This window comes from Vulpes vulpes, chromosome 14 (genome assembly GCF_048418805.1).
Source record: "Vulpes vulpes isolate BD-2025 chromosome 14, VulVul3, whole genome shotgun sequence".
Classification (NCBI taxonomy): domain Eukaryota; kingdom Metazoa; phylum Chordata; class Mammalia; order Carnivora; family Canidae; genus Vulpes; species Vulpes vulpes.
The window spans coordinates 46726071-46733529 of NC_132793.1; the positions used below are offsets into that span (position 1 = coordinate 46726071).

General features: G+C 46.9%; 1 pseudogene; it reads right to left on the reverse strand.

Annotated features, from left to right (window-relative positions):
* Positions 1 to 812: 812 nt before the first annotated feature.
* LOC112922669 (Y-box-binding protein 2 pseudogene) lies at positions 813 to 6831 on the reverse strand (annotated as a pseudogene).
* Positions 6832 to 7459: the final 628 nt, after the last annotated feature.

A 7459-nucleotide genomic window follows, 5' to 3' on the forward strand; every position in this document is an offset into this window, starting at 1 on the left:
GCCCTGGACTCTTGCGTCTTGGGAGGTTTTTGATGACTGCTTCAGTTTCCTCCCTGGTTATTGGCCTGTTCAGGTTTTCTATTTCTTCCTGTTCCAGTTTTGGTAGTTTGTGGCTTTCCAGAAATGCATCCATTTCTTCTAGATTGCCTAATTTATTGGCGTGTAGCTGCTCATAATAAGTTTCTAAAATCGTTTGTATTTTCTTGGTGTTGGTAGTGATCTCTCCTTTCTCATTCACGATTTTATTAATCTGAGTCCTTTTCTCTCTCCTTTTTAATAAGGCTGGCTAATGGTTTATCTATCTTATTAATTCTTTCAAAGAACCAACTCCTGGTTCTGTTGATCTGTTCCACAGTTGTTTTGGTCTCTATTTCATTGAGTTCTGCTAGAATTTTTTTTTAAGCCTGTTTTTTGTTTTTACTGGAGGCTCAGGTGGCACAGACAATTCATAAAATGGCTTCAGAGGTAGGGGCTGGGATTGGTGGGGGGGGGGAGACAAAAAATAAACTGGGGTGGGAAAGAAAACAACCAGGAGGAGGTAAGAGCTGGCTGGTTCTTTCTCAGCCTGATTTAGGGGAGGGAGCTGGTGCCTCTGAACAATAGGATGGATCCCTTCCTTCACCCTTGGTGGGGGAGAGAGAAAAAGTAAAGGCTGTTGCTTCAGACCTCCTGAGTCTCAAGGAAAAGGGGAAAGCCGGTGTTCTGATGTCATGAATTCTGGGAAGGGGGAGGGGGTACTGGGTCGGGTAGAGGGCAGCTGGAAAAACCGGCAGATAACCAGATGGCAGCTCTGGGGGTCCTTCATGTTGGAGTCACTCCAGTATGGTGGTGGTGGTGGGAGGTCCCGACTGTTGATGGGGGCCGAGGTCTCTGGGGCTGTGGACTGCCTGGGTCCGGGGTGCTGCTGCTGCCGCCGCCGCTGGAAGTACCGACGGTTTCGTGGGCGCTGGGGCTCAGGCCGGGAACCATCAGTGGGGCCTTGGCTGGGCTTGGTCTCGCCATCCCCACCTTCCGTGGTAGGCTGCTGCGGTGGCCTGGGGCGGAAAGGCCTTCGGTACCTAGGCCAGAACCTGGGAAGCCGGACCCGCTCATCTCCTTGCTGTTGGTCTCCCTCCAATGGAGCTGTCTCTTTGGGCTCTACCCCGTCGGTGCCCTCTATAGGCTGCTGCTGGTTGAGGGGCCGAGGGCCTCGCACAAAGAGCCGGCGGTAGAAGAAGGGAGGCGGGTGCCGCCGCCTGGGCCTCTGCCCAGAGTCCTCAGCTCGCTCCCCCTCGCTGCCCGGTTCTGTCCCACCTGATGGAGCCTCTGCCACCATGGGTGGCGGGGCAGCTGGACGGGGCCGGGGGATGACTCGACGGAGCCTGCGATGATTAGGGGCATAGCAGCTGCCCTTCACTGGCATGGCCCGGGCCCAGTTACGTTGGCAGCTTCTGCACCCTTCTCTCCCTCCACGACATCAAACTCCACCAGCTCCCCATCTCCAACGATGCGTAGGAAATTCCTGGGGTTGTTCCTCTTAATGGCCATCTGGTGAACAAAGACATACTCCTTGGTGTCATTCCTGTTGATGAATCCGTAATGATTCTGGACGTTGAACCGAATTCTCTTCTTCTGCTGGGTGTAGGATCTATTTGCTGTTTTTTCTCCAGCTCCTTTAGGTGCAAGGTTAGCTTTTGTATTTGAGTTCTTCCCAGGTTTTGGGTGGATGCTTGTATTGCGATGTCCTTCCCCCTCAGGACTGCTTTTGTTGTATCCCAAAGATTTTGAATGGTTGTATCTTCATTCTCATTAGTTTCCATGAATCTTTTTAATTCTTCTCTAATTTCCTGGTTGACCCTTTCATCTTTTAGCAGGATGGTCCTTAACCTCCACATGCTTGAAATCCTTCCAAACTTCTTCTTGTGATTTAGTTCTAGTTTCAAAGCATTATGGTCTGAGAATATGCAGGGGACGATCCCAATCTTTTGGAGTCGGTTCAGACCTGATTTGTGACCCAGTATGTGGTCTATTCTGGAGAAAGTTCCATGTGCACTGGAGAAGAATGTGTATTCAGTTGTGTTTGGATGTAAAGTTCTGTAAATATCTGTGAAATCCATCTGGTCCAGTGTATCACTTAAAGCTCTTGTTTCTTTGGAGATGTTGTGCTTAGAAGACCTGTCGATTGTAGAAAGTGCTATATTCAAGTCTCCAAGTATAAGTGTATTATTATCTAAGTATGTCTTAACTTTGGTTATTAATTGATTGAGACACTTGGCAGCTCCCGCATTCAGGGCATAAATATTCGTGACTGTTAGGACCTCTTGTTGGATAGATCCTTTAAGTATGATATAGTGTCCCTCTTCATCTCTTACTATAGTCTTTGGGATAAACTTTAGTTTATCTGATATAAGGATGGCTACCCCTGCTTTCTTTTGAGGACTATTTGAATGGTAAATGGTTCTCCAACCTTTTATTTTCAGGCTGTAGGTGTCCTTATGTCTAAAATGAGTCTCTTGTAAACAGCAAATAGATGGGTCCTGCTTTTTTATCCAGTCTGAAACCCTGCGCCTTTTGATGGGGTCATTAAGCCCGTTCACGTTCAGAGTTACTTTTGAAAGATATGAATTTAGTGTCATCGTAATACCTATTCAGTCCCTGTTTTTGTGGATTGTTTCTTTGGGCTTCCTCTTTCTTTTACAGGGTCCCCCTTAATATTTCTTGCAGAACCGGCTTGGTGGTCACATATTCCTTCAGTTCCTGCCTGTCTTGGAAGCTCTTTATCTCTCCTCCTATTCTGAATGAGAGCCTTGCTGGATAAAGTATTCTTGGTTGCATGTTCTTCTCATTTAGGACCCTGAATATACCCTGCCAGCCCTTTCTGGCCTGCCAGGTCTCTGTGGAGAGGTCTGCTGTTTCCCATAAAAGTCAGGGATTTCTTGTCTCTTGCTGCTTTAAGGATCTCCTCTTTATCTTTGGAATTTGCAAGTCACTAATAAATGTCGAGGTGTTGAGAAGTTTTCACTGATTTAGGGGGAATCTCCCTATCTCCTGGATCTGAATGCCTGTTTCCCTTCCCACGTTAGGGAAGTTCTCAGCTATGATTTGTTCAAATACAGTTTCTGGACCTCTGTCCCTTTTGGCACCCTCGGGAACCCCAATTAAATGTAGATTTTTCCTTCTGAGGCTGTCATTTATTTCCCTTAACCTATCCTCAGGATCTTTTAATTGTTTTTCTCTTTTTTACTCAGTTTCCTGCTTTGCCATCAACTTGTCTTCTATGTCACTCACTCGTTCTTCTACCTCATTAACCCTTGTCACTAGGACCTCCAGATTGGATTGCATCTCATTTAATTTATTTTTAATTTTGGCCTGATTAGATATAAATTCTGCAGTCTTGAAGTCTCTTGAATCCTTTAGGCTTTTTTTCTAGAGCCACCAGGAACTTTATAATTGTGCTTCTTAATTGGCTTTCTGACATTGAATTGTAATTCCAATTTTGTAACTCTGTGTGAGAGAGGACTGTTTCAAATTCTTTCTTTTGTGGTGAGTTTTTCCTTCTAGTCATTTTGCTCAGTGCAGAGTGGCCAATAACAAGTTGTACTGGAAAAAGGAGAAAAGGAGGGGGAAAAAAAAAGAAAAACAAAGGGGGGGGGAACAAACAGAAAACAAAAAACAAGGGGGAGTATCCTCTGATTCTATATACTGTAAATCCCTCGACTTCCCCTGAAACTTTCCAGTGCTGCTTGGTCAAAAACTTGCTTTTCCCCTGTCCTTCCAGCTGGTCTTCTGGGGGAGGGGCCTGCTGTGCTGATTCTCAGGTGTGTGCTCCTTGGGGAGCTGCCCTGACCCCTGCCAGGTGCATGGCTCAGAGGGAGCTGTTTATCCTGTGAGGCCCCTGCTCAGTCCCAGGTACAAGGTGACACCAGGGGAACAACAACAGTGGCGGGGCCAGCTCTCCAGCTGTGGAGTCAGCTCCCACAGTAACTAGCACAGCTCTCAGTCCACAGGGGCCTGGATACTCCGGGGCGGGGGGCGCCAATCTGCACAGCTCGGGGACAGGAGCGTCCTTGCTGTCCTGTGTCCTCCCGGCCTCTGCTTGTCCCGGGGGGAGCGCCGGATCCTGGGCTGTGTCCCTCGGCGCCCTGGGCTCTGGGGCCTGCACCACTGGAATCGTGCTCCCGGGGCGCGCAGCCTCCTCCAGGTGGAGACACCGCCTGAGCCACCCGAGCTGTTTCTGAGGTCCCGCGCTGCCGCCCTTTAGGGAGCTCCGCCGCAGAGTGTGGCGGCTCTCCCCAGGGTGCAGGTCCTCAGTTGCTGCCCCCGGGAGCCTGAGGGCATCCCTGCCCCCCGCCCCCCCCACCCCGGGATCCTGCCCGAGCTCCCTGCGAGCCCCTTTCCCCCGGGAAGGCTGGTGCAGCTCCTGCTCCTCCGGGACGGGGCTCTCCTGTCCTGGGGACACTCGCCCCGGCCTCAGCCCGGCTCCTCGCGGGGCCCCTCCCCCTTGGAGGCCTTTTGTTTCTTTATTTCTTTTTCCCCGTCTTCCTACCTTGATAGAAGCGCGAACTCTTCTCCCTGTAACATTCCAGCTGTTCTCTCTTTAAATCTCAGGCCGAATTTGTAGGTTTTCAGGCTGATTTGAAAGTTATCTAGGTAAGTTGGTGGGGACAGGTGACCTGGGGACCCTACTCTTCCACCGTCTTGGAAACAAGCTGATTCACTTATATCTTGCAACATGTTCCCACCCCAGTGTTAGAGGACACCTCCACCATCTCACATAATTATCATTTCCTTCCCGTGGTGGGAACATTTCATAACTACTCTTGGCAACATTCAAGTATATAACACTCGAATGTTCTATCACTATACTATAATCAGAATGCTGTACATTAGATCCTCAGAACCTGTTGATCTTATAAATGGAAGCTTTGTCCTGTATGTCCCCATTTCTGCCACCCTTCAGCCCCTGATAACCACTTCTTCACTCTCTGTTTCTTTGAGTTTGGCTCTTTTATATTCCACATATAAGTGACACCATACAATATTTGTCTTTTTTTGAATTATCTCACTTTGGCATCAGGATCCATCCGAACTGTCACAAAGGGCAGGATGTCATTATTTCTCGTGACGGGATAATATTCCATTCCAATAGATATTCCATTAATTAATTATAGATTTATCATATATGGTATATATTATCAAATAAACAATTGATTATATAATTATTATATATTATATAATATATTATAAAATGATATTCCATTAATTAATATATAATATTTCCTAATATTCCATTCCATTTCCAATGTGTGTGTGTGTGTTTGTATACACATATAAGGATGGAGTGAACATGGGGGTGCACATATCTCTTTGAGAACCTAATTTAATTTTCTTCAAAACAGTATGCCAGCTGGAATTGCTGGATCATATGGTAATTCTATTTTTTTTTAATTTTTTTTTATTTATGATAGTCACAGAGAGAGAGAGAGGCAGAGACACAGGCAGAGGGAGAAGCAGGCTCCATGCACCGGGAGCCCGATGTGGGATTCAATCCCGGGTCTCCAGGATCGCGCCCTGGGCCAAAGGCAGGCGCCAAACCACTGCGCCACCCAGGGATCCCCGGTAATTCTATTTTTAACAAGAGTTCCCTTTCTCCACACCCTTGTGAGCACTTGTTTCCTCTTATCTTTTTGATGACCTTGACCCTTCCATTCTTGAACCCCTCTCCTGCGTTGGCTTTGTCCTCTACCTACTTTCATAGGTTTGCTGAAGGCATTGCTTCATTAGTAGTAACTACAGCTCTGCCATCATCTTATTTGGCAACACCTGTATTCCTAGAATTCCAGCAATCTTTGAGGACCACTGGAACATGAATTCTATTGACCCTACCATCTTGGTGGTACCTTGTTTTACCTTGTTGGTGTTGAATCTTCTTCCAATACTGTTCTCTTCTTAAGCTTTGTTCTGGGATATAGGTGAGTTAAGGAGAGAGTTTAATCCCTTAGGAGAGAGCTGATCCCTTAGGGTCTTACTTTCAAGTGAGGCCAGAGCAGCCTAACTTTACCCCATTATTGAGGCAACACCCTTGTGAGCCTGTGAGCAATGCCCTGTGTGTTATGGTACTTTCTACTCTGGGGTACTCTCCTGACACTCAAGTATATTCTGCTGAAGACTTAAGGGCACTCTGTAGCTTTCTAGATTCTCTCTACCAGCAGCTATCCTTTCGAGGACTCTGCTCTACAGAGACTCCAGCTGCATTGACCTTCCCAGACCCCCGCACCATCTCCTCATCTCCAGAAAGTTGCCAGGCTCTGTCCAGGGCCTCCCTTCTTGCACCGCCCCCTTGACTCTCTCCAGGAAGTATGCTGGGCAATTGTAAACTCAATCTGTTGGTTTCTCACTTCTCAGGGATTCCTGCCAATGCTGCCTGTTTTCCAGTGTCTAAACATATAAATGGAGGAGGTCCAGATTTTTAGTTATTTAAGATGAGAGGGTGAATCTTGGCCAGCAGACAGAAATCCTCATTTTCCCTCTTCCTCACACCCCTCCTTACTCAGTTCAAACCTCATGCTCAATCACTGTAGACATGACCTTGTTCTTTGCTCTTTTCTTCTTCTAGCTTGACAAACCATAGTCCTGGTTAAATCCAGATCTCTGCCAATCCCTGTTTGCCTCTGCAGATGAGCACACCTGCATAGAAATACCTACCATGGCGGCAGCTTTGTATTTAAATTTATGGCTGTGGACACCTGTGGACCATTCATGCTGCCTGAAATATACATTGTCTGTCTCCAGTCCAATCTCTAAATGGCCACACCAAGCCTTCTTCTCAAAGCCCAAATTTTCCACCACCATCTTCTCTCTCTCAGTTTCCAACTTTGTTGGAAAATGTAAGCCACTAGAGTCATTTCAAAGACAATCCCTGCCAGCCTCACTGACTTACCCTTCCCTGCCCTCAACCTGCTTTCTGGCCTCTTCCAGAGATGACCACCCTGCCCTCATTAACCTATCTTTTCCTCTGTGCATGAGGCCTCAGTTTCTCATTTCAAAGGACTTTATTGCAGTGATTCTCCTTTCTCTCTCCCACATCATCAGGTGGTTGCCTTCCATTGGATAATTCCCATTACTCAGAGCTTCTCTCATCTTAGAGGAACTCATGGCACTGCTTCCTCCCCATTTCTGCATCATTTATTTGCTCTCCTTTTGAAGCAAAACTCAGTGAAAAATCTCACTGCCATTAATCCATCTCTTCCCACCTTCTCTTGATTCCACACTTATCAGGCTTTAGCTGCCAATACACACCTAAAAATGTTCTCATCAAGGTCACTGTGACCTCCATGTCACTAAAGCCAAAGGTCAATTCTCAATTCTCATACTACTGAGCCAGGAGCATTGACTTAATAAGTATTTTCTTCTCTTGGAGACATTTTCTGCCTTGGCTTCTAAGACACCACATGTACCTGCTTTTTTTTCTCAGTCCCCT